We start from the raw sequence: 27,838 nt of genomic DNA on the forward strand, positions 1-27,838 counted from the left end.
TCAAGTCAGGCAACTGCTGCTCCTTGCTTCATATTTATTCATTCATTTATTTAATATTACCTTACTTTGCGAAGATGGCCACGAGTTTCAATTTGCTGGTTCCTCTCGGTGTTATGCGGCTCCTAATTCTTCTTTTCTTTCAAAACTTCCGCACTCGGGTTCAGTCTTCCAACTAGTGGTTTCCTCGACTTCGTAGGTAATAGCATAATCTCCACATTGCTGTCCTTCTTTGATACGCGTAAATAAAATTCCTGGGCAAACTTACGAGTGGTATGTTCCTTTGTGTACGCGCAAAAAAAGAAGAGAGAGGGAGGAAAAGTTTGGTGTTGATGTCAGCACCAAATACTGGTGGCACACTACAAACATGCACAGTGACAGTAAGGATAAAGGCAGACTCATACATAATGTGCAACATACGATGTACGATAAAATTAAGCCCGCTTGCGCACTCAAATGCCCTACAAGCGCTTGGCACTGTGTACAGTGCGCGATGTAGATAGATTAATGTGTATACGTTCATACAGAATGAAATGGAAAACAACATCGTCTCGTTTATGTAAAGACAAGCCGAGCTCCTGTCGCTAGCTGTTCGAAAACGAAGCCAGCCTTTACAAATGAGCGAGGAGTTACGACATTTAATGCGTGATGTGTGTAGCGCCTTGCTTTGGAAACGATTAATCAGATAGAGCCGTCCCAGTTTTGGTGTGCTGTCCGCACTGCGGCTTCACGAAATTCCTAAAACTTGAGGATGTGAAAGCCCGGTCGGTACTAAACGGTAAAATTAAATTATGGGGTTTTACTTCCCAAAACCACGATCTGATTATGAGGCACGCCATGGTGGGGGACTCCGGAATAAATTGGACCACCGGGGTTTCATTAACGTGCACCTAAATCTAAGTAGAAGGGTGTTTTCGCATTTCGCCCCCATCGAAATGTGGTCGCCGTATGTATATATGTATACGAGGTGATCACTTTCAAGTTTTGCACAATTTTTCAATATCCCCTGTGGCAGATAGCATAGTTCAAGTCCATCAGCTAGTTTATTAAAAGGGGACATTACTAGTACGAGAAATCGAAACACATATTGCCCCTAATTAAAAGAAATTCCCGAATTAACCTCTTAATAACTGTACGGCCCATAGTGCAATTTACGAATTGCAGCCGGTGGGTTCGCAACGCGTGTCGAGTTCGAATGAATTTTCGGAATGTCACCAGTTTCGAGAAATTCATTGTCAAAGTTTACAATGAAAAACACAGACGTTGCAGTTACTTTTGTGCTTCAGTACATAAAAGAGCGTTTCTATAAAACGTTAAGCAGAACAACAGTGCATTTTTACTGCTAGTTTGATGGCACATATTTCTAAACCCATGCCGCCCTCAAATTTCCTTCTAAGTGGATATGCCTTGCAAGCTCACCGTTTGCAATTCGAAATTTGCAATATATGCCATAATGTAATTAAGTAAGAAGTTAGTGAATTTTCGCTAAATCATTGATCATGTCATTCAATTTTTCGGGCAAGTAATGGCCACCCCTTTGAATAATCCAGTTCAAGGACTATAAATAAGCTATCTTCCACAAGCAATCTTTAAAAATTCTGTAAATCTTCAAAATGTCATCGCGCATATATACAGGCAAAATACACAATGAAAACAAAAGGGTTGAAAGTAAAAGAACAAGTTAGAAGCATTTTATAGCAAAAATGAAACGTTGAAAGTTTATTTAACACAAATGACGGGTACAGTTACAAAGTACACACTTTTGTGACCCAAACATTTTTTAAAGCGTCCCTAATGCTTCCTAACGGGTCCCTAACGCGTAGCCAAAGCATTTAAGAGAGGAATACCGTGTTTCAGACAGTACTTACTGTTTGTATACAACAAACTTGTACACAGTACGGAAAAAAAGAAATCGATTACAATTAGAATTACTTCTACCAAAAATGAAATTTATTACAATTACTAATTGCTGTCGCACGAGAGCAACAGAGCAATTGCATCAACGTAATCGATTTCTGTTTACGTTACGGTCCTTCCAACTTATATTATTATTGCATGGATAGGGTATACAGGGTGTCCCAATTATCATATACACCAAACTTTAAAGATATGCAAATGCCACGTAACTGGACAGAACAAAGATAACTTTGTTTGCCATCGCTTGGAGATACTCAAACAATCTTTCTTCTTCATTTCATTTAATTGGATAATTATTCTTAATTAATTATTCAACTTCTCAGTTATTATAATTATAAGAATTGTAAAGCAACATGAAAAGCTCCCTTTACAACTTTCTGCAGCTCAATACCTGCTACATAGAAGCGTTTATTTTTTTCGAGCGTGAAAGAAACCCGCGAATACACGCAAAATTCAGAAGTACACGTTGCTGGGGTAGTCAGTTCACATTGGTGAGTAGATCATAAATACGATCGCTTGGCGCAAACAAGGATTGACGGAAGGGAACAAGGGGAGCGCCAGGTTTCGACTGTTTGTTCTCTATTGTATGACATCCAATATATGCAGGCAGGCGAATGTGCAACATAAGGAAAAGCTTCAATCGCTCCCCTTATTCCCTTCCGTCAATCCTTGTTCGCGCCAAGCGATCGTATTTATGGTCTACTTAGCAACGCGCGAAATTGCCGCGCGACTGGCCGCTCCAGGCACTTGTATTCGCGAGCTTCTTTTACGCTAGGAAAAACACTTTTATATAACAGGCACGTGTTGGGCAGCAGAAAGCTGCATCGGGAGTTTTTTCATGTCGCTCTACAATATCCTTTCTTTATCCTTCTCCCTCTCACCTATCGCATCCCCTTGCCCCTCCCCCAGTACAGGGTAGCCAACCGGAGATAATCTCTGGTTAACCTCCCTGTCTTTCCTTTCCTCTCTCTCTCTCTCTCTCTCTCTCTCTCTCTCTCTCTCTCCAATTCCCTCATTGGCACTTTTCATCTAGCTATAATATTTGAGAAGTTCAATAATTAATGAAAACTAATTATGTAATTAGGGGAAATACAAAATAATCTGAGTATCTCCAAGCGACGGCGAACAACGTTACCTTGGATTCTGTGCAGCCAAGTGGCATTCACGTATTTTTAAATCTTGGTGCATGATAGGACACACTGCATATATAAAACGAATTGGCCTGCATCTGTTAGTGCGATGTTTCAGCCCAACACACGTTTTCTACCCGCCGTGGTTGCTCAGTGGCTATGGTGTTAGGCTGCTGAGCACAAGGTAGCGGGATCAAATCCCAGCCATGGCGGCCGCATTTCGATGGGGGCGAAATGCGAAAACACCCGTGTGCTTAGATTTAGGTGCACGTTAAAGAACCCCAGGTGGTCGAAATTTCCGCAGTCCTCCACTACGGCGTGCCTCATAATCAGAGAGGGGTTTTGGCACGTAAAACCCCATAATTTTTTACACACGTTTTCTTTTTTTTTAGTTCGCTAACAATAGTATTTCAAAATATTGATCGCTCATCTTCCCTCTTTCTCTTATAGAGGAATCAGTAGTGACAGTGAGTACTTGTTTGAAGGGCGCGCGGGAAGGAATGGCGGTGTTGTAATGTACGAACACCTTGCGCATGAGATCGCTGTTGCTCATGCTCGCGTCCTGGGTCCTCTATGAAGCGCTTAACCTGCGTGCGTGCGTGCGTGCGTGCGTGCGTGCGTGCGTGCGTGCGTGCGTGCGTGCGTGCGTGCGTGCGTGTGTGTACAAACATACAGGACCATGTACGCTTAGAGACCAAAAGCTTGTCTGCATATATGAGAGAAATCATAGACTTCGCTCAGCGAAGAAATAAGTAGTAACACGTAGCGCCTGTGGATGCTGCCTAAAAGCGCCTCCAGGAAAGGTGTGATAAACTAATGTCTGCCTGTCGAAACAAGCACATCCACGAAGCACCCTCGTGGATGCGTGGATGCCCTACTGTTGGACGACCGCGGGTGTCCTGCTGTAGTTCCTCTCAAGCTGAAGTGCTAAAAGCTACGTTTTCTGTTACAGCTTGCCTCTTCAATAATGCAACTGGTTACATGGAAATGGTTACCGTAAAAAGGAATTGACTTACGGCGACCGTTGCCGAGTAATAAACGTAATCATTAAATTACTAAACCACCGAGCAGTGTAATTTTCTACAAGTTCTTGCACGTAATCCGTTACGTACAAGTCCGGTAGACAGGGGTTAAAGTTATGGGATATTGGTCCAGTGTAAAAAAATCAAGCTTTATTGTGCTGAAAGGGCCGCTGATTTGGCGGATGCGATAAATGGAAACAAAATTTTTAAAAAATAGGCACAAATGCACTTTTATAGTATAAAGGCACAAATATTTAGTAATGATGCAAGTACCGTGGGGTAGAACTCCGCGGCTATTAGCCGACAAGGTCACTGTAAATTACAACTCTACTGTGCGTCAATTTCATGGTGTAATAATAAAATAATATCGTCGTTAATTGTACTAAAGAAATTGAGTACAATGCTTATTTAAATGAAAATAGCGCAATCATTGCAGCTTGCTACACGTTAATACAAAGCAGCCCTCTTAATTACTGCATAGAAGAAAAAAGATTAATGCCAGACTAACAGCAGCTCGAAATAACCAAACAACTAACCCGTAATTATTGCACAAATTCTCAAACAGCAACAAACAAATGGTGTTAAACGCCACATCAGACACTAACGCTGTACACAGGAGATGCGCGATGGTAAAGGCTCATTCGCACTAGGCCAACACGACCCCGATTTCGGTCTGCCGACTGTCGGCCACAGCATTCTCTCCTTCTTGTCGGAGCCTCAGTCACACTGTACCGACACCGACAATCTGCCGATGGTCGGCAGAGAGCTTGGCGTCGATACAGCGCGACAGAGGCGCCGACACGAATGAGAAAACGCTGTCGCCGACAGTAGGCAGACCGAAATCGGGGTCGTGTTGGCCTAGTGCGAATGAGCCTTAAGGAAGCCAGGCATGGAACTGTATTGAGATGCTAATAATTAAAATATATCTGAAATGATTTACGATAATTCCAATGCGACCCGCCGCAGTAGCACAGAGGCTATGGTGTTGCGGCTGCTGAGCTCGAGATCGCGGGTTCAATTCCGGTCGCGGAGGCCGCATTTTCGATGGGGCAGAAATGCAAAAACAGCGCTCGTGTATAGTTGTATATTTAGGGGCACGTTTAAGAACTTCAGGTGGTCAAAATTATTCCGGAGTTTCCCACCTGCGGCGTGTGATATAATCAGATCTTGGCTTTGGCAAGTAAAACCCTAGAATTTAAGTGTACAGCGCCGTTGTCTATGGCTATCCTCCGGCAAAAATCGTTACGGCGAACAGAAAACGCTTTGCGGCAAAGCCAACTTTCTCGCGAGTACTCTCAAGCTCGAAATCTAATGTAGGTATCTTGGGAAAAAATCATACTGAAATTGGCCGCTAAGACGACTCTATCATTACGTCGAGTTTCATTTACTTGTCATAATGAGTTAGTTCACAGTGAAGTTGCAAACGTTACAGAATTCCCGTCTGCTGTCAATACATGGGCAGCTACGTAGGGAGTATGGTTACAGAAGACGGCTGTAGCTCTTGTTTTATAAGAACTATCCCGAAACAAATTAACATGACAATTAGCCGCCAAGACGACTCTAACATTATGCCGAGTTTCATTTACCTTTCGTAATTACGTAGTTCACAGTGAAGTTGTAAATATTGTGGGAATTCCCGTCGGCTGTCACAACATGGGTTTCGACGGGAAAGAAACGGACAGCCGCATCCGCTAGAACAAAACTCTAGGCCTTCAAAGTTTCATTCAGCCAATTAACTACGAAGTATGTTCGATCGCAAATTACAAACAAACGAAGTTTTATTTCGTGCACTCCTTTGGACTGCGCCCCAGTCAACGCATATCGTCGCTCACGTCGAGGCTCGGTTTAACGGCCACCTGAGCCTAAACGTCGCTCCATCGCGGCTGCGTCCACAACACCTGCATCTTTAGAGCGGCCTCGCAAAAAATCCATTGGCTGTGAATCACAGCCACCACAAGGCCATCATCACTTGCGTACCAAGGTAAAGATAAAATAAAAAGAAAAGATACAGGACAACCAATTATTCTGTATCTCTTTGTATTTCGCATAAATGACATATCTATAATTATATCTACAGTTACATGCCGACAAACTCTATACCAACACAATGTATACCACCATAGCAGCTTCGCTGGTCAACCTATTGCATCCCCTTTCCCCTCCCCCGGTACAGGGTAGCCAACCGGAGATAATCTCTTGTTAACCTCCCTGTCTTTCCTTTGCCTTTCTCTCTCTCTCGCTGGTCAACCACCTTCACAAAGTAGAATGGCTCCTCAATTTTTAAAATTTAATTCACAATGTGTGCCTCAACTGGTTGAGTGTGTCACTTTCGGAACCAACTCATCAAACTGGACCTGCGTGCGAAATTTAACCTGCTTTGTTAGAATGTCGCAATATGCGGGGGCATCATTTTTAAGTTTTCCGGAATCTTTAAAAATCGCATTTGGCAGATAACATAATTGTTGTCATAGAGTCGGATTACTCGAAGAGGCGGACATTACTAGCACGATAAATCGAAATGCATATTCAAGTAATTACCAAGAATTCACTAATTAACTCCTCAACTCATTAATTAACGGCCCACATTACAATTTACAAATTCTAGACGACGAGTTCGCAAGACGTATGCACTTGAAATGAATCCTCATGATGATACCAGTTCCGAAATATTATTTGCAAAAGTTTGTGACAAAATACATGGGCGTTCCAGTTACTTTCGTGCTTCAATGCATAAACGAGCATTTGTGTTGGGCTGCTAAGCACGAGGTCGCGGGATCGAATCCCGGCCACGGCGGCCGCATTTTGATGGGGGCGAAATGCGAGAACACCCGTGTACTTACATTTAGGTGCACGTTAAAGAGCCCCAGGTGGTCGAAATTTCCGGAGTCCCCCACTACGGCGCGCCTCATAATCAGACAGTGGTTTTGGTACGTAAAGCCCTATAATTTATTTATTTTTTAATAAAGGAGCACTTTGTTAAAACATGTAAGTGGAAAAACATTGCATTTTAAGGCGAGTTTGATGGCGCATATCTCGAAACTGGTGTCATTCTGCAAATTCATTCCAAGTGAATACGCCTTGCAAACTCACCGGCTACAACTACTAAATTGCAATATGTGCCGTAAATATAATTCATTAAGAAATAATTAGTCATTTTTATAAATTATTGAATAGGCATTTCGATTTCTCGGGAGTGAGTGAGTGAATAAACTTTTATTGGATCCAGCAAAACGCGCACCGGCTAATCGTGGCTAGCCTGGTGCACGCGCACCGGCTAGCCTAGTGCAAAACGCGCACCAGGCTAATCGCACGACGGGACTAACAGATCTAGTCTGCCGGTCTGGTCGTGGGCGCACTGGAAGGCCAGGATTTGGTCCTCAAATATGGGACTTCGCAGGAGCGCGTCCCACTTTTCCTTGGTGAACTTCGGGCCCAGTGACCCGCACTCCCAGAGCATATGAGGCAAGGTAGCAACCTCACCACAGGCCACGCAAGAACAATTCGAATAAATCTCGAGACTTATGCTGTAAAGGGACGCCGGATTTGGGTAGGAGTTCGTTTGCAAGAGTCTGAGTGTGACCACCTGCGGCCTGCATAGCTTGGAGTGAGGCGGCGGGAAAACCCTTCTCTCTAAGTAAAATAATTTAGTAAGTTGACTGTGCGTGATAGGAGCGTCTCTGTGTCTAGGGAGAGAGTCGCCCGATCCGAGGGCAGTGCGATTGGTAAAGCCACGCGCAGCCTCGTGGGCAGACTCGTTGAGGTTCAGAAGAAGCCCCTCAATCGCCCCGACGTCAGCAGGGAACCAAAGGATGGAGTGTATGGAGGTGTCGCCGTGGTTGGCGCCTTTCAGAATTTGAATTGTTTGCCGGGCTACCCGGCCTTTCTGGAATGCCCTGACGGCCACTTCCGAATCGCTATACAGCCTTAATTTCCGACCGTCTTGCATGGCGAGTGCAATGGCCACTTGCTCGGCCACCTCGGGGTTCGTCGTCCGGACGGAAGCACAGTTGATGACTTAGCCCAGCGTGTCCACGACGGAAACCGCAAAAGCCTTGCCGTCTTGGTATGCTGCTGCGTCCGCGAAGCTTGCTTCGATCTTGTCCTTGTTTATTTGCTTAAGTAAATTGAATGCTCTTGCCTTGCGGCTACCTGCCTTGTGAACAGGATGAACGTTGCGGGGCAAAGGGGTGACCACGATCTTCTCCCCTATTTCTCTAGGGATTTGGGTGTTTTAAGCCAAGTTCTTGGTTGGTACGAGTCCGATCTCCTCGAGGATACGCCTGCCGGCCGACGTGGTGGACAGCCGAGTTAGCTGGGCCCGTTTCTGGGCCTCGGCTATCTCCTCCATGGTGTTGTGTATGCCGAGCCGAAGGAGGTCCTCGGTATGCGTTCTGACGGGCAGCCCGAGTGCTCTCTTGACGAATTTTCTAATGAGGGCATTAAGATTTTCCTGCTCGGCTCTGATCCAGTTGTGCATGGCCACCGTGTAGGTGAAGTGACACAGCACAAAGGCGTTGATGAGCCAAAGCAGGTTGGCCTCCTTGAGGCCACGATGTCTGTTCGTGACCCTTCGAACGAGGGGAAAAGCGTTGTCGGTTTTTGCAATTATCTTGCGTAACGCAGTTCCGTTGCCGCCGCGTGAATCGATGAACATACCCAGGACTCTGATGGTGCCGACCCTAGGTATCGGGTCACCGCTCCGAGTGAACAGGTGAATGTCACTTTCCGAGACCGGTTTCCAGCCCTTGGCTCTGCCGCCTTTATCTTTTCTATAAAACAGAAGTTCAGATTTGGTCGGGGAGCATCTGAGTCCGGTGGGTAGCAGGTACTGCTCCGTGACATCTACAAGTCACCTCTTGCATGGCGCTTTCCACTTGCCCTTCGCTACCGCCGGTGCACCGGATCGTGATGTCGTCGGCGTAGATGGTGTGTTTGACACCTTGAACTTGGGCCAGATTCCTCGAGAGGCCGATCATGCAGGTGTTGAAGAGAGCAGGCGAAATGACCGAGCCTTGCGGCCGGCCCCGTGGGCCCAAGAGCACCTCGTGAAAGACAAAGTCACCGATCCACAGCTTTCCTCCCCGTCAGGAACGAACGGACGTAGTTATATAGTCTGGGGCCCAGCTCGGAGGTCTGCGACGGAGGCCAGAATGTATTCGTGGAGAACGTTGTCAAACGCTTTCTCGAGGTCGAGTCCGAGCAGGGCCCTGGTAACCTTGGCACTGTTGTCGATGGTATGATGTTTGATCATCTTCATGGCATCCTGCGACGAGAGGCCGACACGGAAGCCAATCATATTGTGAGTATAGATGTTGTTCTCTTCGAGATATCTGTTTAGTCTGTTGAGGACGACGTGCTCCGCCACTTTCCCGACGCAGGAGCTGAGAGAGATGGGTCGGAGGTTGTCTACGTTCGGAGCCTTGCCGGGTTTGGGGAACAGGACGATGTTGGCGGTCTTCCATTGCTCTGAGACGGTGCCGTTTGTCCACGTCTCATTGATCTTCTCGGTGAGGTATCCGATCGAACGGTCGTCAAGGTTCCGCAGCATCTTGTTGGTAATTCTGTCGGCACCTGGCGCACACATTTCCCTTTGAGCGCAAAAATGGCTTGTCTAATTTCCCCCATAGTGAAGTCTTCATTCAATTCCCGACGGGCTGGACCGATGTACTCGCGAAACCGGTCTTCCTCGTCTCCGTGCTTTACGGGAAGGTATTTCTCCAGAACAGGTTGCGGTAGCTTCGTGTAGGGCTCTGGCGAGCGTGTGTCTCTGACTGGATCTGGTGCTGCCCTCGTTGAGGAGATGTTTTAGCATGCCCAAGGACTTGCCGTTACACACCTGGTCGTCGATCGAGTCACAGACCTCGTCCCATTGCTGCTTGCCGAGGGTCCTACAGTGATCTTCGATGGCCTTGTTAAGCTCGGAGATCTTTTCCTCAATCTTCGGTTAAACCTTTGTCCCTTCCATCGGAGAAGCAGCGCCTGCTTGACCTCGATCAGATGGGCTAGCCTGCTGTCCATCTTCTCTACCTCCAGGTTGCTGACGATCTTCTTAGTGGATGACTCGGCGTCACTCTTGATTCTCTCGCACCAATCTTCAAGGTCTTTGGGGACAGGTGCGCTGTCGTTGCCGCGGAGCTTGCGAAAAAGGTCCCAGTCAGTGACAGTGAATTCTCTGGATTTACTTCGGGTGACTTCGAAGCGGGTCTCGAGCACGTAATGGTCGCTACCGAAATTTCTTGCGGTGTTACTCCACTCGGCTCCCTCCACGTTCTTCCCGAACGCCAGATCGGGGGTGGTGTCCCGGCTCACCGAGTTGCCGATTCGGGTGGGGAACGCCTTGTCCCTGATGAGCGTGAGGTCCATTTCATTGACGTTCTGCCACAGACCCCGGCCCTTGCTCGTGTCGATTTCTCGTGCAAATGCGCCCCGCTGAATTATGTAGCTTAAGGACTAAAATTATCTTCTCTGCAGCAGGCGATTTTTAAAATTCCAGAAAATTTAAATATGATCACCCTGTGCATTCAGAGGCCAATATGGCCGTAATTAGACTGTTCGAAGCTCAGCGGGTGTCACTTCAATGTATTTGTGGTAGAAGATAACAAAAAAAAAACGCTCGAAGATTGCTTCACAGAGAAAAACAAAACACTTGGATGTGCATGTCACTTGCACTAATTTAGTAGCGTCACTAAGTGTAAAGTCATGCCAATAAAAATACAAAGGCAACATAAAAAAAACTAGCATAGAGACAAGGAAATCTATAGAAGAAATGCCAGCTTAGCCTGATATAAAACATGTAGAAATAGGTTGGCTCGTTACCATGCCAACCACTGGTCTTACGGCCCATGAAAGAAACGCAGCAGAAAACCTAAAAAGAAATAAAGCTTTCCTAGACAAGTTATCTCTCACCCCCTGCGTTTCGAAGAGGATGCCTTTAACATCCGTCAATCTATCGGTATTATAAATTATAGCTGGTTCTCTGACACATTTCTCGCCATTTTCATGTAAAATACGCACATTGACCCGCGCAATCTCATTAGACTAGATTTTCTCGCTATAGAATCGGCGACATAGGTACGTATTAATTTTGTAATAGCGGTTAGCCGACGAAAAACGGTAACGGAAAAAATATGAACGATACGCGGATCTCAATACCATTCCGTGGTTGAATGTGTTTTTCTCTTCGCCTCGACAGGCACCTTTGTATCATTCCGAGCTCAAGGCATTCTGGAATGAGGACGCCTCTCCCTAGCTGCATTTACCTAATAAAAATGTTTATTCTCTCTCTCTCTCTCAACAAGATTTTATAGGAATTTGCAATAAAAATGGGCCCCAAGATTCGAGTTGACATCTTCCCGCCGCTCTTCTTTATACAGGGTGTGCCAGCTAACTTTAGCCAGTCCTCAAAAATATGCATATGCCACGTAGCTGGACAGAACAAACCTGATGCTGTTTGCCGTCGCTTAGAGATGCTCAAACTATTTTTTTCAGCCCGACTAACTCGATAATTAGTCTTAATTAACTAATCAACTTCTCAAATATTAAAATTAGATGAAAAGTGTCAACAGATATATTGTACCGCGACATGGAAAACTGCTGATACAGCTTTCTGTTCCTCAATACGTGCTACATAAAAGTGTTTTTTTTCCGAGCATGAAAAAAGCCCGCGAATACACGGAAAGCGTCTCGAGCGGCCAGTCGCGTGGCAATTTTGCATTCATTTGCATAGGCGTCCCGAGAGGAGGGTAGATTTCTTATCAACACATCTTCAAATAAGAGGAGCAGACAAGGCGCGCCAGCTGTTTATCTTGTTTTTTTTTATGGGATTACAATTGTGCATAAAACCACAGCAAGTAATGAATGCACCCAAGTCCATCCCACCAATTAGAAAATACAAATGTCACGAGGAGATGCAAGCGATGTTCTTCATGAGGGCCACATCATAGACACAATATTCGCCAACACGGATACAGTAACTTCAAGTGTGTCACATATTCACAACCTTATCACATCGCTCACGTAGGCTGAAAGAAGTCAAGCATTGGCTAGTTTGAGCAAGAATGTCCCTTAACACTCCGCAATGAAAATTCAGCATGCTAATCCTCCGCTTTATTAGGCTATAGTACCGTTTTGCTACAGGTATAAATCCCGATGGCAAAGACACAGTGCATATTAAAGGTCATGCTGGGAAATGTTCAGCGCGATACGGCAGCTGGCACGTAATCAAGCTGGCCGACATGGAAACGCGTGCGATTAGTATAATATCCACCCTTGGACGCTCAGAGTATGTATGGACCTGCAGGATGCATGATCACGTGCTGCGACAGCTAGTTTCCGCTGGCTTCCTCTCATTACTTACTACTAAATACCATTTTATGTCTTTCCGTAAAGTGCAAATATATGACTTACCTAAACACTATAGGTACGCTTGCGAAGCACCCGTTATCAGACGCGAGAAGGATGATAGTAGGGTGTTCAGTGCTCAGATATGTTAACAGGAACGCGCTAGCGCGTGGTCGTCGACCCCTGCAACACCGTCTCGAGCTGCTTTGCTTTTCAAGCTCCCAGGACAGCGTGGAATGCTGAAATGATGCTGTTGAAATGCACGTTGAAGCGCACCCTTGATTTCTTAAGCGCTGCCATCTGCTACTGTTGGCCTTACTATTAACCATTAACTCTTACTCCTGCTTTCATATGTATTTCGCAACGAGAAGCAATGTCATCAACCAGCGGTGTAATCGAGTATTTAGTCAAACTATCATCGGCATTTATACAAGGGTAGGTGTCCTTCTAGGTACAGAGCACGACAATTTCAGTCACTGAAGAGGAGAAAAAATAGGAAGGAGCGTCACACGACAATCTTGAAGTCCTTATCAAAATACTTGAATGTCTCGTGGGAAGTAGGCTTTCATGATGTGGCAGGCAAGGGGTAATTTGTAGTCGATAAGCGCATGGAGTATATAGGGGAGAGTAGAACGGAGAGCGGCTTGTAAAGCTTATTGTGACGAGGTCTACGCTAAAATCAAGCACAAACCGAACAATGCCTTAAAAAATCTGGCACCCAAAGAGGGCCTATTTTCTAAGAGCCAACCGCACGTGATCCCCGAAGCAAATGGGAGATGGCGTCAATGTAGGTCAGCTTGCCGAGGCTAGCTGCCTGACGTCATGCTCCCTTCTAGCCTTTTTCGTGTCTCCATGTTCCCATTCTAACCACTATTACTTTATAAAATAATTTGGCACTCACTTCACGAAGTTCCTAAGCAAAAAAAAAAAATTATACGTTTCCGTTCGCGCTGTCTCCACTGCTCTGGATGTTTAGGTTCTTTAGGTTCCGCGCCCACACAAACACACAAATCATCACTTTTCACCACGCCATCTATAGGCGGTGAGCGGATGCATGCGCTTCCCTTCTCTTCCTTGGTGCACGTACCTTCTCCACTCTGTTTGATTGTTCCCTGGATGACGTCAGCGGTCGCGCCATCCAATACGGGCTCCCCTACGCCACCATATTTCCATGGTGTTCCCACACTCTCTCCTCCTTCCTCATTTCGACACAGCGCTCACCTGGAAATCGCTCAACGTCCTCATAACGCTGAGAACCGCTATCGTACCGTAGTATTCACAGTATTCTTGTGCGTCTTCCCCCCCCCCCTTTTAGCCAAATTTGCCCTTGACATTTTCTTCCTCCTGCCGGGCAATTCTTGTCATTTTCCGATATATGACCAGTCTCTGCCTTTTTCTACACGACTTTACACTCCCGCAATGCACCCGCCGTGGTTACGTACTCGCTCTGGCGTTCTGCTGATAAGCCTGAGGATGCGGGATCAAATCCCGGCCGCAGTGGCCGCATTTCGACGGGGGCAAAATTCAAAATCGCCGATGCTCCGTCCATTGGGTGCACAGTAAGGAACCGCAGGTGGCCAAAATTATGCCGGAGTTCCCCACTACGGCGTGCCTGATAAACATTGCGGTTTTTAGCTCGCAAAACCCCAGTATTAACATTTAACTCCCGTAATGTGCGGCGAAGGCGGCAGAAGGTTAAACGTAGCTTTGTAGCCGCTGCATTTCTCCACGTTTTCTCCACGCCGATGTCCTCTAACACAGAGTGAGTTTGTGCTAATTCTTCCCAGAATGTTAAGAATGAGCCGCCGTGGTTGCTCAATGGCTATGGTGTTGGGCTGCTGAGCACGAGGTCACGGGATCGAATCCCGGCCACGGCGGCCGCATTCCGATGGGGGCGAAATGCGAAAACGCCCGTGTACTTAGATTTAGGTGCACGTTAACGAACCTCAGGTGGTCGAAATTTCCGGAGTCCTCCACTACGGCGTGCCTCATAATCAGAAAGTGGTTTTGGCACGTTAAATCCCATAATTTTATTTCAATGTTAAGAGTGTTTATTCTAGTAAGTTGTGTGCTCGGACTGAAAAAGCTTTTGTCCCATAGACTGCAGAAGCTACACTCTTTCTCTTTCTCTCTGTCTAGCAGGCATTTGCCCCGTACAATAGTTGCCTGACAAACTTTTCCCTTTGGGGGCAAAGCCAACCAGTTCGCCTTGATCATGTTTGTCCTCGCACACAAATGGTTCTTTTGGTTCTTGGTACCGGTATTTGCTTAAGAGGCAACAAATTTGCGTAAGCGCCATCTGACAGTTAATCCCGGTATTTCGTGCTTGCCTTTTACTGGAAATAGCGCTGTTCTGATACCTGTGAAGAAATTGAGATTCACCGAGATAAAATGTTGGTTTTTCATTGTTGATTGGCGTAAGCGAGGTATCTGACTTGTCAACATATCTTAATGGCGTTACAGACGTGGTTATCGAAACCCCCGTACACAACCAACGGTGGCGCTTATTTACTTTAGGGAAATTCGGCTAACCATTTCTCACGACTCCGAGTAGACAGAGGTCCTGAAAGGGCAGAAGAGAAAGAGCAGGAGATTCATAACGGAGAGCGTCCAGACACCGCTACCTGCTGCTCTTTTGCCAGCAGCGCGTGGTCTGATCGCAGTCTTACCAGTCTTGCTGGCCTTTATGACCGGCGCGCACATACATCAGCAGCCGGTACGACAACTCGCGCCGGAAGCGGGCGACACAATCTTCGTCATAAAGGTGCGCTACAGCGTATTTACCTGACCCAGCAGCTTTTTTTTATTTTTCATTTTTCCTTCTTCACTTCTACTTCTTCCTCTCGCACTGTGTCGTTCATTCCTGCGGTCCGCGCCATTTGCATGCGCGGTCGGAGGGGCCGGGCCGCCGGGGCCTGGCCCTACAGCGAAGACACGCGCCAAAGTCGACGGAGACGGGGAAGAAGGCGGCGCTGCTAGGACGAAGAGCGCGTCGCTTTCGTTTGCAGTGTGCCAGTTGTATAATCTGGCCAATTTATGACAGCCCCCCCCCCCCCCCCTTCAGCCTTCCCCGCCAGCAATTTGAACGGAACTGAACGGCCTTGCCTGGTTCCGTTAAGACAAAGAACCGCTGCCGAGGAAATCGTTAAAGACGCGACCCAATCGCCGCCACCGCTGCCCAGTGCACGCGTGCCCGGAGATCAAGGAAAGGCCGCGTGATGCTCGCGTTTTGCTGCCTGCGCGGAGGCACGATCGATGAGCGGGCCCGCTCTCGGCCCTACGACCCCCCGGGGCCGCCCTTTGCCGGGCCGCGCGCTGAGGCAACGCGCTGCCGGTCACGCCGTTGTTTTTTGCGCGGCCGCCGCCGCTTCTCCGGGCGCCGCGTCGAGTACGCACGCGGTGAAAAAGAATGCCAGTCGTGATCCGAGCGTTTCCGCAATTTTAGCGCGGTCGGAGAGGCACGCCGCAGAGAAACACGTGTAACGCCAGCTTTCGAACACGCTTCGCGCAACGAAGTGCTCACGCAGCCTTTTGTCTTCTGGCTCCGTGTGAGCTACGAACTTATGTCGGATGTGTAAAGCAGGAATGAAAATTGGAAGAACGGAGTGAACTACAGGCGAGCTTAATGAATACGCTGTGCGCATGACGCTTCGAATTAGCTTGGCAGTCAGGACCGCTGATTTCCCTCTTCCTTTCTCGCGCTGTCGCGACCGTAACGTGATGTTCTTTCTTCTCTTTCTCCCTGTATGTATTGGCTCGATCAATAAATGTGTTCATGCGTGAATACCGTTCGGCATATTCCTCAATTCATCATGGCCATATTCCTCACGCCCACAGTTTGTATAGAAAACGCTTTTTTTTTTCAATGCCAATGCACACATGACGAAATTACAGTGTAACAATGAAATCTACGAAAAAATATTACAGAAGTAACTCGCAAACCAACATTGCGAGCAAGAACTTTGGTTGGTACAATGGGCAACGACAGAACAACATTGCATTAAAAGCGACATGACAAATAAAACTTATTATATATATATATATATATATATATAGTCATATAATGAGAAGCCAACAAACACTGACACCAAGTACAACGTAGGGGAAATTGCATGTGCTTAATAAATGAAATAAAGTAATGATAAATTAATGGAAATGGACCAGCTGCCTTCACCCGAAAAGATCACGTTCTTGTGACGCCTGCGGCAAAAAAGACGTTCCACGTCCGCCGCCAAGGTCTGTGAGTGGGGGCGCTGGCTAACACTCCCAGGGTTCTACTAGTACACATAAATACCCAAGAAAGTGGATGGGGAACGCCGCCGCGGTAGCTCAATTGGTAGAGCATCGCACGCGACATGCGAAGGTTGTGGGTTCGGTTCCCACCTGCGGCAAGTTGTTTTTTCATCCACTTTAATTTCCATGAATTTATCATTACTTTATTTCATTTATTAAGCACATGCAATTTCCCCTATGTTGTACTTGGTGTCAGTGTTTGTTGGCTTCTCATTATATGACTAATAATTATCGGGTCCCTCGGTTAACCCCCTTTCTTCTCGCTTATATATATATATAAATATATATAAATATATATATATATATATATATATATATATATATATATATATATATATATATATATATATATATATATATATATATATATATATATATATATATATATATATATATATATATATATATATGTTATCCCTTTTCATGTGATCAACATAAACACATATATGTCGCAAGTCGCAGACGACCACAAAGGTTAAAGAACCTCACGTGGTGAGTGAGTGAGTGAAGATACTTTATTGCAGGTCCGGCTAGGACGCGAACTCCTCGCGCACCCGGCTAGTCCCACGTCGGGACCGGCAGGTCTATCCCAACGGCCCGGTCGCGGGCACGCCGGACGGCCAGGATTTGCTTTTCTATAGCGTCAAAATTATTCAGCAATCACCCAGTACGCAGGCCCCATAATCAGAGCACGGTATCTCGACGTAAAACGCAAGAACTCAGGTATTTAAATCAGAATATCAAAAAGATAAGATAAATACATCATAAAATGATAGAAATATGGGAAACAGAATGCGAAATGTCGCAGTAAAAATGAAACCGCACCTTATAATGTCACAAAGCCTAGATATACTTATAATGTCAACTGTCTGAAGAGATCGAGAGAGTAGAAGAATGGCGTATGTCATTGTTTCAAAACGAAAGGGAATTACAACACACAATGTCATTATCGGCTGTCAAAACCGTTACATTCTATATCTTAGCATTGGTCAGAAATATTACTGACCTTTGAGAATTAATTTGGAAGTACGAGTGCGCGGTTTGGAAGGGTAATTGTTGGCCACGGGACCAACCACTTCTTCATACATGCTTTAAATTTGAATTGCGGCAAACAGAACTCAGACAAAAGAAAAGAACCTACACAACGATTTTATTTGGTCCTCTTCCTGCTTGGATCTCTCCAATTTAAGGAAGATCAACCAACAAAGCCCAATTCTGACATTGTCTATAATTTATGCTCATTGGTCTTTCATGAGGCCTAAATAGCTTGGATACGACCATACCTTTGGTTAATATTGTTTGCGGCATTCTAAATTAAGTTTTCCCCATCCTAGTCTACGTTATCACATTCTGCTTTTATACAACTTACCTGGAATGCCATAACAAGGCCGTAGACAGAGGCACTCGGAACACTTGCCTCTCTCCCCACTCCCACAAGAAATTTCTGTACACCCGGATGCGTACATTTAAAATCTAGAAGGCACAATGCCTTAGAAACCGCGGTAGAACACATTTGGCAGAAACACCGCCGGCGACGCTCTGATGTCACGCTGCGAGGATTATTGCCTTTGCGTGTCACCCGCGATAGGTTAAGTTAGGTTAAAAAAGGTTGCATCAGGTTAGGTTGGCGTAAAAGGCGTTAAGGCGGCGTGGCGTACTCTCACAGCGGTTGCAAAGGGCGTCGAGCATCGTTGGCAGCGTTTCAGCTAATTGCGTTCAGCTGCCGTTGCTACGGCGCTGTGGCTTCAAGAGAGACAACTTAATTGAAAGAAGACAGAGAGGTCGACCTGAGCTAAAGCGCTCTAGCCTGCTACTCTGCACAGGGGGAGGGGGAGCGGGGACATAAAGGTGTGATGAGGGATGATGATGACATAGCAAGAGGAATGCGCAAAGGTGAAAGTAAGTTCAACACTCTGACGATAAACATTCACAAATGTCATCCATGAAGCCACTATCAGGTTTCCTACCAAGTCTGTAGTCACCAATTCAAGTGAACTTAAAAATAGAGGCACTATCACGAAGCTGGTGCGTAGGCCTCCACTGCGTGAACAGCACAAGCGCCAAACAAAATCTTTATAGCATATAAAGAGCTGCGATAAGCGGCTCTAGCACGGCGAGCACTTGTAGGGCACTTTTAGTGGCCGGAGTCTCGAGACCACCAAGAATCACGCGCATTGACTCCACTAGGTGCTTCAGCATTTTTTGTACACTCTCCTTTTCATTGGTTTCATCTCCTTGCTTGCCCGTAGTGTCACCGGTTTCATTGGCCCTATAATTCTTGGCTTCATGGCGCAGAGGACCACTAGTGCCCTCTGGTATGGCCGTGGGCCTAGAGGGCAGCAAAGGCAATTGCGAGTCTGTGTCAGCCGGTAGAGGTGAATGTTTGCCGCGTGCTCTCGTCGACCTTGAATCATCAGTAGACGCCGTTACAGTCCTCGATGCACGCACAGGCAGAGGTGTTCGTGGTACCTGTGCCACGCTAGATTGTTCTTAAATGGTTTTGTGATGCTTCTGTCGCGAGCGTTGGTCACTTTGACGAACAGATTGAGAAGCCGTTTTACGTGAAGATTGATCTCTCGCCATTTTTCGAAGAATACGAACCTCTTGTTTTCTCTTCGAGCATTCCTTCGAAGTCGCTTCGTGAGAGCCAGTACAGTTGGGGCATTCAAATGAGGACGCCTCACAGTCGGTGGTATCATGCTCTCCGCCGAAACGGGAGCAGGTGGCTTTGCTTCTACAAACAGCGCTCACATGTCCTATCTTGTGACATTTCCGGCACTGAATAGGCCCTGGGACGAATGGTCGTACTCGGTGTATAATGTAGCCCACTTTTACAGACGCTGGTAATGTCGAAGAAGCAAATATCTTGAAACATCGGGTCTGCCCCAAACGGTGAATCTCAAGAATGCGCACCGATAACCTCAAAAGACCCTTGAGGTCCGCATGCTTGAATTCAAGCTCCATGTCAGAAATCACTCCAGTTGTTGTCTACTTCCCGTAAGTAATAAAGGAGGGGACGGGGATTGCGCTTAATTGTGGAATTGTCTTTAACTTCTAAATATTACGTCATTTTTCACATCTATTGTCAGGATGTTCTTTCGAGCGTTGATCCTGATCTCGTTAATTTGCCCAGAGGCCACACTTTCAAAATATTCGGTTAGAAACTGCCTGCTGAGGGAGTTCAGGCTGTGCGATGTCGAGAGCGGCACGTAAGAAACCATGAAGGACTCTTGCTCACGCTGATGCGATGAAGTCGCCTCAGTCGACGTACGGCGCATGTTCTTCATACGGCGGCGCATGACTATAGTGTATTCGCTGTAAGAGACCATGGCTTCTGGCGTTGAGCTCTCCCAGGAATCGAGCTGGTCCGAGCTTCCAAAGGCACGTCGTCCAAAAATGAGCGATGAAGTAGACGACTGACCTTGTTCAGGTGGTCGTGGGAACATCTTGCTCATCCTTGATGAAGTGAGTCTCACGAAAATGTCAAGAACGTAAAAAAATGCATAACAGCGAGAGGCCCAGAGCACCATTGAGCTCGCACCAGGATAGCTGGCATAAAATGACGTCTGACAACAGCCCCCCCCCCCCCCACCCCCGGATAAGTGCAATTTGCAGAAAAATTGCTGCATAGAATGCACTTTTTTCTTCTCCTCCTCCTTCTTCTTCTTTTTCTCGTGTTTCTTGTTTTTTTTTTTTTTTGCAACACTCGCCCTGGGGACAGACCTTTATAGGATACATACGCAATTTATTAAAGGTGATTTGGCTATCAACAACACGTTGTTTTAGAGTAAAACGACTTTTTCTGCGATATTGGGGTGGCCGATTTCGCCTGCTTCTGGCAGCGGTCGTAATGCTCTTTTTCTATATGCTGTGAGGCTAATAAAAGAGATCGGGCGACTTGACGTGCCGTGCGAGCGTGATCGATTACTTTACGAGCGTACTCAGTTGCAACAAGTGGCACAGAAGGGAGGATGGTGTCAAACGGCAATGTGAGGTCGCGACAATACAAGAGATAGAAGGGCGAATATCCTACAGTGTCATGTCGGGGCGAGTTATAAGCGAACGTCACGTAAGTTAGCGTGGCATCCTAGTCGCAGCGATCGTTGGAGACGTACATCGACAGCATCTCTGTGATTGTTTGGTTGAGACGTTCCGTAAGACCGTTCGTTTGTAGGTGGTAGGCGGTGGAAAGCTTGTGTTCAGTGGCACAAGAGTGTAGGAGGTCGTCGACAACTCGAGATAGGAATGAGCGGCCGCGGTCTGTAAGTAACTCGGGAGGATCCAGGCGGTGACACGAGAGGCAGTCAGCATCCTTGAGGAGACGTTCAGTCTTGTAATTGACAGAAAGAAAATTCCTGGAGCCAGAAAGCCCAGCGACCAAGCCGTCCAGGCGGGTCCCGTAGGGAAGACATCCAGCAGATCGTGTGGTGGTCTGCGACGACGGAAACGTGCCGCCATACAAATGGCGACTTGGCGTCAGCCCAAACTAAAGCCAAGCACTCCCGCTCGGTGATGGAGTAATTTCTGTCGGCAGGTGACAGCAGGCGGCTGGCGTAAGCTATCACGCACGTGGTACCATTCTGGTGTTGGGGTGTTGGCGAGAACAGCGCCGTTGCCATAGCCGCTTGCGTCAGTGTAGACTTCGGTCGGTGCAGACGGATCAAAGTGGGCAAGTATGAGAGGGGTGGTCAGAAACCCGATGAGAGCGGCGAACGCGTGAGCCGACTCCGGGCCCCATGAGAATGGTGTGTTCTTTTTTAGAAGATCTGTCAAAGGCCGAGCAACGTCGGCGAAGTTTTCGACAAAACGGCGAAAGTAAGAACACAGGCCGACGAAGCAGCGCACGTCAGAGGCAGAACGTGGCACAGGAAAACTGCGTACGGCGCGAACTTATTCCGGATCTAATTGGACACCGGATACGTCAACGAGGTGTCCCAACAGGGTGATCTTACGGCGCCCGAATTGACATTTCGTGGAGTTAAGTTGAAGACCGGCTTTTCGGAAGACTGCAAGAATTGCAGCGAGTCGGGTAAGGTGGCTGCCGAACGTGGGAGAAAAAACAATAACGTCGTCAAGGTAACAAAGACAGGTGGTCCATTTGTAGCCCCGCAGGAGAGAGTCCATCATACCTTCATATGTCGCAGGAGCATTGCATAGGCCAAAGGGCATGACTTTGAACTGATATAAGCCATCCGGCGTGATGAAGGCCGTCTTCTCGCGGTCCATTTCATTAACTGAAATCTGCCAGTAGCCGGATCGAAGATCGATGGACGAGAGGTATTTACCTCCGTGCAAGCAGTCCAAGACGTCATAGATGCGTTGTAGTGGGTAGACGTCTCTTCGCTTGACCTTGTTTAAGTGACGATAATCGACGCAAAGACGCCACGTACCATCTTTCTTTTTCACAAGGACGACAGGCGAAGCCCAAGGGCTGGCTGATGGCTCGATGACCCCTTTGCGGAGCATTTTGTCCCCTTCTGATTGGATGACTCGACGTTCAGCATGCGATACACGATAGGGATGCCAACGAATAGGATTCGTGTCTCCAGTGTTTATACGGTGGTGAACGACAGATGTTTGGCCTAAAGGCCTGTCGCCGAAATCAAAGATGTCACTGTACGATTCAAGCAGGAGTCGTATGTCCGTGGCCTGTGCAGAGGTGAGGTCAGATGCAATCCTTTTTGCGAAGCCATCCGTTAAGGAAGCAGAGCTGTTAGCTGCAAATGGCGCTAATTAGCAACTCTCGGCATTCATACTTTCAATGTCAAATTAGCAACCACTAGAAACGCTGGCCAAGAACATGTCGGCCGGAAGAACTTGAGGACATAGGCTGAAATTCACAAGTGGTAGAACGACGTCGTTATCAGTAACCGTGACCAGCGTATGTGGAACAGCAATGTTCCGGTTCAAAAGCACGTCGATGATGGCGTGAAGCCCATATTCACCGTCAGGAACCTGTGGCTGGGTGGTCAAAGTGACGTAAGTAACTGCCTCGAGTGACAGACGCACATCTTGAAGCGAGCACAAGCGCAGTGGAGCGGTACTCGGAGCATCGGCGAATTGAGGCAGTTCCAACTGAAGAACGCCGGTCGCGCAGTCGATGAGAGCAGAATGAGTGGATAAAAAGTCCAATCCAAGGATAATGTCGTGAGGGTAATTGCCGATCACAGCAAAGAGAACAGAAGTAGGGTGGCCGGCTATAATTAAACGCGCAGTACACATTCCACGAACAACCAGCACGCCGGTGTCGGCCACACGAAGCACTCGGGCAGCTGCTGGGGTGAAGACCTTCTTTAAACGTCTACGTAGGCTAGCCCTCACCACAGATAATAGGCTCCAGTGTCGACGAGTGCTTGGACAGGTACGCCGTCTATTTTAACGTCAATTACACTCCTCCATGTGGGCACAGACAGAGGATTTGCTGCAATACTCGCCAATGCAACACCACCTCCGAGGGCTGCATTTCCTAGTTTTCCGAAGGGGCGAGGCCAAAAGCCACAGGGGATGAAAGGCGACCTGGCTGCGGCGAACGGGAAGATGGGCGACGTGCTTGCGGTGAACGAGGCTGGTGTCCGCGCGGTGATGGTGAGCGGCTGTACCACGTGTTCCAAGCAGAGTTGGCGGTGCTGTTAGACTCGGCGGTGGGCGAAACATTGCGGGTATTTCCATCAAAACGGCTCAGGTTGGTCGGCGTGCGAAGGGTTGAGGGCCACGAGTTGCGACAGTATCGGGCAACATGACCAATGCGGCAACAGGTGAAACATATCGGCTGGTCATCCGCAGTTCTCCACTCAGTATGGTTGCGATAACGTGGAGGGAAGCGTCGGGGTGCAGCGAAAATAGTAAAAGGGCCTTGGTTAGCTCTGGGATTGGCGACAGCGCACACAGACTCTAAACCAATGTTTTCAAGTTCCTAGCGAACGATGGCTTGTACGAGGGGAACTGAAAACGTGGTAGCCTCAGGGCTACGCGAACAGAAAGCTGCGGGCGCCATCGCATCCAGTTCACGTCTAACGATTCGCACCACGTCCTTTGATGGCGACGCATGCTGCTGTGCGGGTTGATCTTCACACGTCGACGTTGCGGCAGTACTGGGAAGTCTGATGAATGGTTGCAAGACCCGTCGGCTTTTGGCCAGCTCGAATTGTCGGCACTCTTTAATGACTGCGTCAACTGGAGAGCAGCTCTTGCACATGAGCAGATTAAACGCGTCGTCTACAATGCCCTTAAGCATGCGCCCAACCTTCTCAGCTTCTATCACATCGTGATCGACTTTACGACAATATGCCAACACGTCCTGGATGTACGAGACATAGGACGCCGTGGGGGATTGGGCCCGGGAGGGAAGTTCCTGCTTCGCAGCAATCTTACGGCCGGCTGGTTTGTCAAACAACTCTGTCAATGCAACTTACGCCAGCTTAACTTAACCAGCTGGGACTCTGCATTAGTCCCAGCTGGTTAGCTCCTCTTCGTGGTTTTCGTACCACACCATTCCCGTGCCTCTTAGGTAGAACAACAGGCTAGCTAGCGTAAGTGCAGGGTCCCATCTGTTGATTCCACTCACGCGTTCGTACATGGCCACCCACTCTTCAACGTCGGCGCCATCGGTCCCGCAGAAAGTTCCAGGATCTTTGGGTTGCACAACGACAATCGAAGGGGACAGCGAGGTAGCTGGCGACGGTGACGTTGGAGGCGGCAACGACGTTGATCCCGCGTGCTCACCGTCATTCATGGTGCGGACGGTGATGCGACGTCCACTCCGGAGTTCCGTTTCCAGCCGTGTTACCCCGCACCTCTCACCAATATGTTAGGGGGATGTTGCAAGTGCAGAAAAACTATATTTACAATATATGTACAGGATGAGTCAGAATAGTTAAGATGGCTGATCACCAACAACACGCAGCAGCCAGCATCTCCGATCTTGTTCTTTCTCTCTCTCCTTTCATCCTTCCGTAACAATATGAACTTGATTGAAAAAAGTTCCAAGAGTAAGGGACAGCGCTACCTTTGAGGAGGCAAGTAGGGTCGGGGACCGAAGAACGCAACTTGTTCGTGGAGAGAACTTATTTTTCTGTAAACCTTGACGCAACGTATTTAAAATCGTAAAATTAGCCCAAATTCGTAAAGCTTGTAAAAAAAGGTGCAGTTCCGCCCGATACTCGAAGCATCGATTGCGATAGCAAATTATTAGACAGCTATACGAAATAAGGATAGTAGTTTTATCGGCAGTATAAACTTGTACACATTCGCTTACTAACTAAATTACGACCATGGTGTCATGCGCCCACAAGCAAACATGAACACATCTTCCTCGATGACTGCGTACACTGGCCCTCAAAACGCTGTCGTGAGGAAGAGCGGCAGCAGCAGCGAGCGAATTGACTTTCGAAGACCCGCCAATGAAAACACCGTATTATTATTACTCACGTGCTCCCTCTCGCCTCAACGCTAACTAAGCAGTGAGAACACAGCCCACGAAGCTCTCAGCACACGGTGCACTCTGTCCCCATCGCAGATCGCTTTCAAGACAGAGCCCGCGCGACGGCGCGCGGCCTCGCCATACGCAGCCGCCGCCGGAGCAGAACGCCCCTTCACCGTCCTTGCGCGTGATGGAAGACGGCGCGCTTCCTCCCCGCCTTCCTCCCTTGCGCGCGCGAGGTCGAGCCACCATCACTGGCTCACCCTCGCACACTTTCACTCGCACGTACAGCATACGGTGTATGGCCATGATGTTATCGCACTTGGACTGTACACGGAACATCGCGCCGGCGGCGACAGTGACCACGACGATTGCGGCGGAAGTGCGCCTGGAGTGTCCATATAATTGCTATCGCGATAAAAATCGGGACACTTGGCATGAATGTAGTTATGTAGCCTGTAACGGAGTAATAGACAGCAGTACCCCTTCATAACCATGCAGAGTTAGTTTTACCAGATTATTTTCTTAGACATAACAATCAGCGTAGTCTTCATAGTATAATGTATTGAATTCATCCCTGTTGTGTTTGTTCTCGATTCCTGTCCTTGTCTTCTTAGCGCTGTTTCAAGTTTTACTCGTGTTGAATTTCGGAGCGCTGACGGGAATTTTACATTTTGTTTTTTATGCTGGAGAGTGCGCAGTCACAAATGTATGACTGCGATAATTGCCACTGCTCGTCGGCTGGTATCCACGTCGAAATAATCAGCACACCGTGGTACGACGGCAGTGAGCTCCGAGAACGTGAGTTAAGAAACTACCAGCTCCAGCACTCCGTGCAGATGGTTAACAAGGGAAGCTGAAACGTGCAGCCCCGGTGTTTATCACTGAGTAAATCCCGACGGTTCATTAAAGTATTTCTCAGTTATGGGTTATGTGTTCGTGTTTCTTAATTATTTCATGAATTAATTATTTTATGACGGCGACGACAAGCGCGGGAGCAGTGGCATGAGCGCGGTGGTCAGCTGCGCGAGCGCACTCGTGCCACTGCAGTCAACAGCGCCAACGAGTCGGCAGTTGAAGAAGACGATGATGCTGGAGCCATTGCTGATGATGGTATAGTTTCTTTCTACACGCGAAGAAGGCACTGGGAAAAGTAGCGCTTAACAGCGTCCCTGTAAACACGTAAGGAAAAACGGGAGCACGTGCAGATATATTTCTAAAAGCCCATCGTTAGTTTCTAAGTGCAAGAATACGCGATCCACATGTAAATTTTGGAAACTAATTGGTGGCGGTGGTGGTGATGTTGCTACAGGTGGGCTTAGCCTGGCAGACTTGGCTGATAAATGCTTCGCCTGAGCATCTCTTTACGAGCCAGATATGTCACCATGAGTCAATCAGTCCTGTTTGTCGCAGTAGCGCGAGAAGAATGTGCGACACTTCCTTCACGTCCGTGAAGAAACCTCCTTGTTGCCATGTGGTCCAGATGTCCCATCCTTTCAGCACATAAGCGCTTGCAGGACCTGATGAAATGTTCTATGTTACGCACTTCACTGCACTTCACTGCACTTTATATTATTTGTTTGGCGTTGATCGAACGTCGCTAAATACAGCACTTGTACATAACCTTTTCCGTGAACCTATGTATCAATAGCCGTATGTGCCTCTATTTGGTCAAGTTGTTTTTTGCCGTGTTCATAGAATGTGTATAACGCCAGCAACAAAAAGCTTTCTTTTTTTTAAGCTGCACACTTCCACCCTGCCAGTTAAGACATGGCTTCATGAAAAAGGATTATATGTGCCCTGGAATGCGAATTGTAGACTTTGCAACCAACCCGAGATAAGGGAACATTACTTTATTCTTTGTCGGGACGCATTTTATTTTTTGAGACATTTAACAAAGAACTATCAAAAAATAACTTCCTCTCACATGTTACGGCATCCGGTTCCTTTCTTTCAAAAAGACAATCAGTAATATACTGTATGATTTATTTATGTTATTAGGACTCTATTCATTATGAAGTCTCATGATCGACAGACATGGTGGGCCACCTCAGTCGACAAGTTCTGTCTTTCGATAAGAGGCTGCTCAAGTGGGCAGTTTGGTTGGCACCTTTGATCCCATTCCTGAATAGATTTCGCTTCTGGACGCTCGTGTTTGTTTGCCCGATTTTTGAAATTACCTTCTAGTGCGTAGCATGTGTGCATTTGTTTTTATGTCTGTCTAAATGTAATGCAACTAACTCATAATTCCATGCAGTAAAGAGAAAGAAAAGATATAGGTTTAGCCTGTGGGTAAGACATTCGGATTCCGAGAGTGGGGTCATAGGTTCGAAGTTCACCACCGCCAATGTTCTTTTCGAATTATTTTATGGATTAATTTTTTTATAAAAATCCGTCTTACGTGAGGGACGGACGTTTTATTTTTTTTCTCGTCGGTTAGGCATAGGCTCACGCATTTAAAAATATCGCAACGCTGATAGATCATGGCAGCCTAAGACGTCCTCATTAGCGGAACCCGACAGTTTAAGTGATGTCCGTACGTCCTGTTTCTGAGTCGTGTATAAAGGATTGTATTGTTCCTGTGAGTGACTAGTCGTTACTGTTTTATCCGCAAATATAGCTTTACATAAGTTAACGCTGCCATGCGTCCCATGGCATCCGGATGAATGCACACAGTTGTCTCGCCGAATGCAGTGCAACAAAAACTAACGATGACGATA

The 27,838-nt window shown here is 47.2% G+C and overlaps 1 long non-coding RNA gene across 2 annotated transcripts in view; it reads right to left on the reverse strand.

Moving 5' to 3' along the window:
* Positions 1–27,838, reverse strand: part of LOC135897781 (uncharacterized) — a 245,561-nt gene that overhangs the window by 200,093 nt on the left and 17,630 nt on the right. The window lies entirely within an intron of this gene.

This window comes from Dermacentor albipictus, chromosome 1 (genome assembly GCF_038994185.2).
Source record: "Dermacentor albipictus isolate Rhodes 1998 colony chromosome 1, USDA_Dalb.pri_finalv2, whole genome shotgun sequence".
Taxonomy (NCBI): Eukaryota; Metazoa; Arthropoda; class Arachnida; order Ixodida; family Ixodidae; genus Dermacentor; species Dermacentor albipictus.